At 36.1% G+C, this 10,234-nt stretch overlaps 1 long non-coding RNA gene across 1 annotated transcript; it reads right to left on the bottom strand.

The window, feature by feature from the left end:
* Positions 1-712: 712 nt before the first annotated feature.
* On the bottom strand, positions 713-8,679 carry LOC139167312 (uncharacterized). Its single transcript, XR_011559100.1, has 3 exons — positions 8,583-8,679; positions 2,474-2,553; positions 713-784 (listed from the first exon to the last, which is right to left on the bottom strand). It is a non-coding gene; the product is annotated as an uncharacterized lncRNA (long non-coding RNA).
* Between the last annotated feature and the right edge of the window lie 1,555 nt (positions 8,680-10,234).

Consider the following 10,234-nt stretch of genomic DNA (forward strand, 5'->3'; position numbering starts at 1 on the left):
ATAAAGTTGATGCTCTTAGGATAAAATAAATATCTTCTCATGTGCCACTTTGTTTCTTTGTTAGAAAATCCTTGGAATTGAATTTAAAAACATGAATGAAAACATTGCAACAAAGCATCAGAAAATATATAGAAGACAAAAATTATTCCAAGAAGATAACAGATTATTAAATCTGTTATGAACATGACAGAGCAGAATTGCCCAGTGTTGTTCCATAAGACGAGGCAAGAAAAAATTTACTAAGTTATAAGGAAGTAAATTATAGTGGAACATTATGGTGGGAGCGGGGATCTTAATTGTAAAGGCTGTTTAAAAATGGTATAGGCTGCTTCTGGAAATAATAGACTTTCTGCTCTGGAGGTCTCCAAAAAGAATCTGTGTGGCCACTGTCAGAGGTGCTGGAATAGCGAATTTTTGCACTGGGCAGAAGTTTACCTTCCTACATTCATCACTACTATCTACAAGTTATGTCAATGATGTACACATTGTTCTAAGTCTCATCAAATAACTCATCCAGGTCCTTTTCCAATGTGTTCAGTGGACATTAACAAATACTCACAATTTAAACACAGCATTTTCTGATTTTGTTTAAAAAAAAAAGTGAACATTTCATGATGTCAAGTCTGGATTATGTGGCGGATGAGATAAAATGGCAAAATCCAACTTGCTTTTTGTGTGGCTCATATTAAGCCTAGTGTCTTGCAAATTTGTATTGTAACAAATTTTCCTTCTTGCACTTCAGAAATTTGCTTAATTTTGGTGAATTCCACTTGGACACACTGATCTGGAATTAAAAATTCAATCATGGTACATTGTTTAACATGCACTGAAGAGTATTTGTTACAGACTTTAAGTTCACAAACAATAACAGCAATAGCAATCTGTTCTCATAGTAACTTTCAGCCAGTTGCCATATTTTTGGAGTATAAGACGCACTGGAATATAAGACGCACCTTAGTTTTGGGGGAGGAAAACAAGGAAAAAAGGCCTTTGTTTCCCAGTAATTTGCCAAACAGCAAACAGCACAGAAGATATACACTGTTTGCTGTGTATTTCTGTGCATGTGTACCTGACCCATAGAAACAGCAAAGAATTGGAGAAATGTACATTATGGCAGTATATTAATCCAGAAAGTTTTATTAAATGTAATCACACTAACTCCTCCCAATTATTTAAATTGATCTACTCCAAACATGACTAAGTAAGGATTTAACTCAGCTGTCTTATCTTAATACTAATACTTAATACTAAAACAGGACATCTCAGATTATACTTTTACAACACTTTAAAATTGATGTGGCTTTCTGGAAGTATTCTCTGCTATCTAAAAGAAGATACAATAGCACTGGGCTTCTTCAGATCAAGCATTTATTTTTAAAAACTTCTTCATTTTGTTAAGCTGTCTAGAACAATAATAAAGCAGTCTTTAAAAATAAGTCTAATAATTTGAATATTCTATAGACATTTATGGTTATTGACTTACCTCCTTGCAGCAAAAAGCAAACACCCAATTTCAGCCTTTGCCTCTCCCTGCAGCAATTTGCCTCTGTGCAGCTTTAGTTTCACTTTCATTTTAACAGGTGGGCTTGCTGGCAACTTCAATCAATCAGCTGAGTGTTGGGAGGCAGATAATCAGTGGTTTGTGTTAGTGACCTCTGCTGCTGTTTGCTGCAAGGAGGTAAATTGTTGGCAGGCAGAGGGCAAAGAGTGGGGGTGGCTGGGTGCAGCTACATTATTGAGGAGTATCTATATACATTCATAGTTATTCTCTTCTCAGATATATGTTTCCTTTCCCTGTTGTCTTATTAGCTATATGTACATGAAGAACCTACTAATAATTAGGTTCTTCCTAAGCAACACCAGGAATGTTCATAATTGCAGAGGTCCTCTAACACAAGTTTCTTCAGAATAGCACAGTTACGCGTATAGAAGAAGCATGTAATAAAAAGAGCAGGAATGACACAGGTCTCAGATGTATATACATACAATTAAATTAAAATAAAAATCACCATTGATCCCAAACTAACATTCAAAATCCATAGATATTGTAACTTTACTTGGTCAACTAGAGTTTTAGAAAATAATTGTAAGCATAGTGGACAGTCAGGTTGGTATCTAAACAAATAATTCACAGGATTATAGAAGCATGAGATTAATTAAGCAGACATACAGAAAACTTTACAGTTTCTCATTTTACTTGAAATGTGTTTTGGATTTCTTTACACTTCCTGATGTGTCTTTTTCATGTGTCAAAAATATTTTATTGAACATTTTAAAAATGTAGCTTTTTATTATTAATATAGAATAAAAGCTTTTACATATTTTGAAATTCTATGTTGTTTCTCTATCACTACACATTTAATAGCAATAGCACTTAGACTTATATACCATTTCATAGTGCTTTACAGCCCTCTCTAAGCGGTTTACAGAGTGAAATATCACCCCAAACAATCTGGGTCGTCATTTTACCAACCTCAGAAGGATGGAAAGTTGAGTCAACCTTGAGCCTGCTGAGATTTGATTTGCCATCTTTAATTCAGTCAAGCCTATTGCCTAGAAAAATATAAAGCTCATATTTAGAAACAATATTTTTTAGTAAAAGTATGAATAACCTAACCCTGCATTTTACAATATGCTTTGTTTGTTGTTTGAGTTCAAGGAACAAACTGAACAAGAGAACACACACACTCATACACACACACACACACACACACAGAGAGAGAGAGAGAGAGAGAGAGAGAGAGAGAGAGAGAGAGAGAGAGAACGCCAGTTGAGACCTCATGGTATTACAAATCTCTCACTTTCTCTGTTAAGGCTTGGGGCTGACAAAGTATTCAGTTACTCTTGTTTGATGTTTTTCTACAATGTCCCATGCCAGTAGGAGACTTTGCTTTTCCTAGTATTTTCAACTGGTAAAAGACATCTTGCCCTTCACATTTAATTATGCTAATCAGTTCCAGGCTACTTGTATTCATCTCAGTTCGAGCTCTGCCTTTCATATTTATGCCTGAACAATTCCTGTTAACATACAGTAAGGATTGAACTGCCCTCACCATTACTCCAGCTGTTGCATTGTTCAATTTATCTATTTAAAGATCAGCTAAAGTTCAGTCATAAGAATAAGTTGAAAATGGAGCACCTTAAAAGCAAACAATGAACAATGGAAGATAATTTAATTTGATTGCTACAATTTATAATTCTCAGAGGACAGCTGTCTTTGGATTGCCCAACATTTACAGTGCAATTTTAGCTCAGATATATCACATAAATATGAGTACAAATATGTATACATTGTAGAAGGTTTAATTAGAATGTGTTGTGCAAAAACAAATCTGTCTACATGTGCATTTTATAGAGAAAATTGTGTACAAAATTAATGCAGTTCTTCTGCAGGATTTTTAGTTAGAAAAATCCTTGGATTTGAAATTGGATAAAACTGACTACTGGAAAGACTGATTCGTTTGTCTTACAAGCAACAGAAAACAGACTGTCGGGTGGTTTTCTCCAAACCACATAATGTACAGTATTTTCCTAAGGAACAGCAAAAGTGTTTGGGAATATTGAGCTATCTTCTACTTTGTATATGTTTAAATGACCCCTTATTTTAAATGATTTAAAAATTGGTATCAACAACAAAATATACTGCTCAAAAAAAATAAAGGGAGCACTAAAATAACACATCCTAGATCTGAATGAATGAAATGTTCTCATTGAATACTTTGTTCTGTACAAAGTTGAATGTGCACAACAGCATGTGAAATTGATTGTCAATCAGTGTTCCTTCCTAAGTGGACAGTTTGAATTCACAGAAGTTTGATTTACTTGGAGTTATATTGTGTTGTTTAAGTGTTCCCTTTAATTTTTTGAGCAGAGTACACCCCACATATCTTCAATCAGTTAAATTAAAAATAATAAAGGAACATGCCTTACTTCAAGAAAACTAGAAAAATTACAGTATTTTCTCATTATTCATAAGTATTTTAAATCTCATTGCAAAATCTGAAGTTGAATTTTTCATATTAGATAGGGTACATTAAGTTTTCATTTTTAGTATTCATTTATTGGAGAATTTATTCCAGTTAATTTTTGTCCTTGCAAGAGTTCTAGCACTTTCCATAAAGGCTTGCCTTTCTTTCTCTGATGCCTCCAGGAATGCTCATGGAACAGGTGATGTTTCTGCATTTGATAGTTGTATTACACTTTATGGGATTCCTTTGGGGCAAAACTGCCAGACTTGTTCCAAACCGAATTTGTGGCAGATTCCCTTTGTATCCCCCCATTTATATTTTATGTGTTTTCTTCATCAGCTCAAGATAGCATATATGCAGCAATGAGCTACAAGCCAGAACACTAAATTGCACTTGCTGCCATGGCTCGTAAGTTCTTGCAGAACCAGCGCGATTTTGCTGCTGCATCTGTGGAGGTAGCAAAATTGCGCCAGTGTTTCGGCGAGGTTTTACCTGCGGCTCCATGCACGATTTTGCTACCTCTACAGGTGCAGCAGCAAAATTGCTCTGGTCCCACAAGAACTTATGAGCTGTGGCGGCGAGCACAATTTAGCGTTCCAGCTCGTAGCCCACCGCTGCATATACAGTGTTCCCTCAATTTTTACGGGGGATGTATTCCAAGACTGCCCACGAAAGTCGAATTTCCGCGAAGTAGAGATGCGGAAGTAAATACACTATTTTTGGCTATGAACAGTATCACAAGCCTTCCCGTAACACTTTAAACCCCTAAATTGCAATTTCCCATTCCCTTAGCAACCATTTAGATTATTACTCACCATGTTTATTTATTAAAGTTTATTAAAAAAAATATTTATTAAAGGCAGATGAAAGTTTGGCAATGACATATGACATCATCAGGCAGGAAAAACCGTAGTATAGGGAAAAAACCCGTGAAGTATTTTTTAATTAATATTTTTGAAAAACCATGGTATAGACTTTTCTCATTGAATACTTTGTTCTGTACAAAGTTGAATGTGCAGAACAGCATGTGAAATTGATTGTCAATCAATGTTGCTTCCTAAGTGGACAGTTTGATTTCACAGAAGTTTGATTAATTTGGAGTTATATTGTGTTGTTTAAGTGTTCCCTTTATTTTTTTGAGCACTGTACATTCACAACAGTGTTGATAGATGTTGGATCAACAACATTATAAGCTCAGAAGCATCTGATGATCATCCACCTTTGTGGCCAAACTTCTTTCTTTTGGCCTTAATTCAGCACCTTAATCACTATATCATATTGGATATTGTTTATATTTCTTGTATTACCTTTCTGTTTAGCAATGTATAATAGTTGATCAAACCCAGAAATTCACATTTAGGCAATAATCCTAAGTATGTTTATTAGGAAATAGGTTTTACTGAATTCAGCGAATTTTTACTTTTCCTTAGTCAACATGCTTATTTAATTAGTCTTCCAATGTAATAACTGCATTTGAGATGTTCATGCTCAGCTGTGTTACTGATATTTGACTAACCATTGAAAGTAATATCCCTTTAGTATGATTTGTTGCAGAAGCTATAGTCTTACGAGCTTATGCGTGCCATAAAATGTCCAGATCTCAAAGAAATAATGATGATTAAATTATGGATAAGGATCATCAATCAGCCAGTATATTAATTCAAATTTGATTGGATTCAGCTGTGACAATTTTTTTCTGGCTCAGACCATTTATGATTCAGTGCTGATACTTGTCCTGAGGTGGCTGCATTTTTAAAGATTTTGTGGAAGCTGTGCAGTTTTAGTTATGAGGATCCCAGTATAGCCTATTATTTCAGAATGACCTCATAGTTTATTGACAGCATCTGATAAATACTGAAGGATACTCAGTTTTCAATTCTTTCTTGGACAATCCCATTTAAGCAAATGTTTGATATAAATGTTTTAAATGAAATATTGTAAACAAATGCTTAAGATAGTCTTATAAAGAACCAGAACAGAATTACCCCATTGTTAATGGCTATCTTAATTCATATCAGTAGCTAAAAATAAGGGAATGCACCGAACACCATCACATCTAGTGTTTAAATAGGCTGCCGTATATTCAACTTGGCTTATAGGCATTCTTGTCTCTTTCCATATGTATAACATGTAATGGGATTGGAGGGAAAGGTCTAAGGTCACCATATCAGACTAAGGCCAAATTAAATTAAATCAAATGTCTTTTTTACGCTCCATTTATTTCTTTCCTTCTCCATTTCTGCTTTTTCAGTATGGTCCTATATTTAGCCTGCATAATTTTATTTATTTATTTATTTATTTATTTTATTTTATTTTATTTTATTTTATTATTAGATTTGTATGCCGCCCCTCTCTGTAGACTCGGGGCGGCTCACAGCAACAATAAAACAATGTAAAACAAATCTAATAATTTAAAAAACACTAAAAAACCCATTATTAAAAGCAAACATACACACAAACATACCATGTATAAATTGTATAGGCCCGGGGGGGATGTCTCAATTCCCCCATGCCTGACAGCAGAGGTGGGTTTTAAAAAGTTTACGAAAGGCAAAGAGGGTGGGGGCAGTTCTAATCTTCGGGGGGAGTTGGTTCCAGAGGATTGGGGCCACTACAGAGAAGGCTCTTCCCCTGTGTCCCACCAAACGACATTGTTTAGTTGACGGGACCCGGAGAAGGCCAACTCTGTGGGACCTAACCGGTAGCTGAGATTCGTGCGGCAGAAGGTGGTCCCGGAGATATTCTGGCCCGATGCCGTGAAGAGCTTTATAGGTCATAACCAACACTTTGAATCCAACTTTGGGCCTTGGTTTTTAAAAAATGGGCTTTCAACAATGCAGAAAAGTTGCAATAGAGCCTGCCTTTTAGGTCTGCTTGACTTTTTTTAAATTAGTCTATGTGTGAAATCCCTTGAAGATAAGAATTTAGTTTTCTTTTTTCTCTTTTTTTAAAAAAGAATTTGTTCTTAGGTTGATACAGGTTTTAATTTATGGGAAATTCTTACATTTGTTTTGTCCAAGACCAAACTCTTGGCCTAATGCAAGTGAGGTCCTTTTGATCTTGTTCCACAAACATGAAGTTTTAAAAAATATCAGTGCTTCAGACTGTTTTAATCATTTCAAGATAACATGACAAATCAATTGTCTTCAGCTAACAGTCTTCTGCTTTGAAGTTCTCAATATGAACAAATTAGGTTGAAAAGAAATTGATTCATAGTCACAGGAGTTCAAGGAGATTTTCTGAAGGAGGCATTTCAGTTCTAGGCCTGTTTTATCAAGCTAATCTGTTTAGCATCTAAATGCCCTTTTGAATATGCCACAATTCTCAATACGTTATTTACCTCAAGATTTCTATCTATTTTCACAAACATATTTTTCCAGTATAAACCAATTTTGAGGGTTTTTTTTTCTGATTTTACATGACATCAAATGAACAGATGAAGGCACATATCATGTATTCGTTTTAAATAAATGTGATTATATTCAAAATTCTAGAATGGATTGCAGAAAATATAATATGAAACTAAATGCGGCAGATCTCGGTGTGGGTAGAGGTCAGCAAATTCTTTCTTTTGATTAAGCTGAGTGCCAGAAGTTCTCCCTCTTTTAAGGTTCAGTTATCCTTTACATTCCTGTACCAAATCCGTATACTGAGCTTAACTTACTGGAACAAGTTTAAAGTAACAAAATCGAAACCATTCAAGTTTAATGTACTGTTTTTGGCATTGACTTAATGGCAAGGAAGAATTCTTCTTCCTGTATTTAATTTAATCCATGTGTTGCATTGCATGTGCTAGGAGAGCTGGGTTTTAATTAGAGCTGTTAGCAACCCATTTGCATTGCAGGAGGTGGAACAATCTTTTTTATTTTCAAAGTAAGATAAGTATTGCAGGACATTTCTTTCAGATAGGTAGCTATCTATCATCTATAAGAGCTTGAACAATTTTTAAATATATATATATATATTTTTGTTTTCTTAGATTTTCACGGGTATATGTATGTAGATTGTTCTGAGTTCGGGTTTTGCGCCGTGTAATATTTTGAGTGTCTATGCGATGTTTCGGTGAAATCACATTCACCATCATAAGGCTGAAGTTATAAGCTTCGTGCTTCTGTAAATATAGTTCATATATATATATGTCACTTTTTTCCCTTTTTTTTTTTGCTGAATTTGAAAATTAAGGGAGACTAGGATAGATCTATTTTGGCCTTATTTTGGCCTCATCAGCTAGCCATACCCACTGGGACTTTAACCTGCAACCTTTGCCTTGTAAGGCAGAGAATTAACCTCTAGGCTACAGTATCCAATCCCTTCAGCTCTGCACCAGGGAAGGGTTACATATTTTTGTGTTGAATCACCCTGGTGTGTTGAAGGAACATCACAGCTCCTTTTTTGCCTCTTGGCCCAACCCAGGGTCATTTCCAAGGCAGTTAATTTTTTTTAACTGATAGCCGATAATTCTATCTATATGTGTCCCTTTTTTTTTTTTTTTTGCTGAATTTGAAAATTAAGGGAGACTAGGATAGATCTATTTCGGCCTTATTTTGGCCTCATCGGCTATTGATTCTACTTCTAAACTGAATCGTTCCCAATGATGACAGTGCTGGACAGTACCTCCTAGACACTTTGGCAAGATATCTGTAGATGTCTTCCAGCTTCCTTCCACTCTGAAGCTGCCGATGTTCTTTCTGGGCAAATAGCCACTGCTGTGATGTTAATTTAGATAGGCTGCAGCTGGGTTGAGTGGGCGTTTCAGGCAGGCCACCTCTGCTCTTGGTAAAGGAACTTCCTGGTTCCTATTAATTGCAGATAACTGTTTTCTAGAATGGGTGTGTAACTTAATATCTAAAAAGCAAGAGACCAGACAAGAGTCAGGCATTAATCACCAACACTGGCTAGTTCAGGGAGATGCAGTTCCCATCATTTTCCCTAAAATCATATGAGAAGTAGTGATTTCCCATGAAGCTGACATGTGGGTGTGAGAAATTATTAGGCTTGAAGCTGAATTCCTGTGAAAGATGGAAATTCATATTGATGTGGACTTTCTCAAGGGAGTTATTCATGGAAACACTTTCATATTTTGTTATTTAAATGTTCAGCCAATATATCAAAAAAAGCTGGTAGTTGGCATTTGGGTATTTTCCTGCTTCAAGAAAGACTAGGAAACTTCTTGAATGAGAGAGAAAGTTCATCTACATCAGGGGTGTCAAACTCATGACCACACGTTGTTGTTATATTATGTATTACAACTTTTCTCCCTTGGCTAAAATGGGGGTGGGGCTGGCCAGCACTTGATGCATCCGTCCCATGGCCCACGAATTTGACATCCCCCTCATCATCACACTCTTCTGGACAAAGAGCTCTAAAATTGTTCCCGAAAGTCACTTTCCCAGCTTAGAAGTCACAGCCATGAATGCTTCTACCACTGACATCATTTTGGCCTTTATTTTCTGTATCCTTTCTATTTCCTCTTTCAGACCTTGGTACTTCTCTTGCTTCTTATACTCCTTGAAGTTGCTGTCTCTTAACAGTGCAACAATATAGCCAAGAAGGCTTCAAGAGTTGTAAACTTAATCCTACGTAGCTTCTGCTCTGGCAATCTCACACTACTTACCAGAGCTTACAAAACTTTTGCCAGACCCATCCTCGAATACAGCTCATCTGTTTGGAACCCATATCGCATCTCAGACATTAACACCCTTGAAAATGTCCAAAGATACTTCGCCAGAAGAGCCCTTCACTCCTCCACTCGAAATAGAATACTCTATGAGACTAGACTTTCAATCCTGGGCCTAGAAAGTTTAGAACTAAGACGCCTTAAACAAGACCTAAGTATTGCCCACAAGATCATATGCTGCAATGTCCTGCCTGTCGGCGACTACTTCAGCTTCAACCACAACAACACAAGAGCACACAACCGATTTAAACTTAATATTAACTGTTCCAAACTTGACTGTAAAAAATATGACTTCAGTAACCGAGTTTCGAAGCGTGGAACTCATTACCGGACTCCATAGTGTCATCCCCAAACCCCCAACACTTTACCCTTAGATTATCTACGGTTGACCTATCCAGATTCCTAAGAGGTCAGTAAGGGGCGAGTACAAGTGCACTAGAGTGCCTTCCGTCCCCTGTCCTATTGCTCTCCTATATCTCCTATCCCTTTCTTCTATTCCTATATCTCTTCTTCTATTCTTTCATTGATATGTTCTATTACTATATCTTCTTTTCTATTATTTCTTAGATATATTTTACTATGAGTATCT

The sequence above is a fragment of the Erythrolamprus reginae genome, chromosome 4 (genome assembly GCF_031021105.1).
Source record: "Erythrolamprus reginae isolate rEryReg1 chromosome 4, rEryReg1.hap1, whole genome shotgun sequence".
Classification (NCBI taxonomy): Eukaryota; Metazoa; Chordata; class Lepidosauria; order Squamata; family Dipsadidae; genus Erythrolamprus; species Erythrolamprus reginae.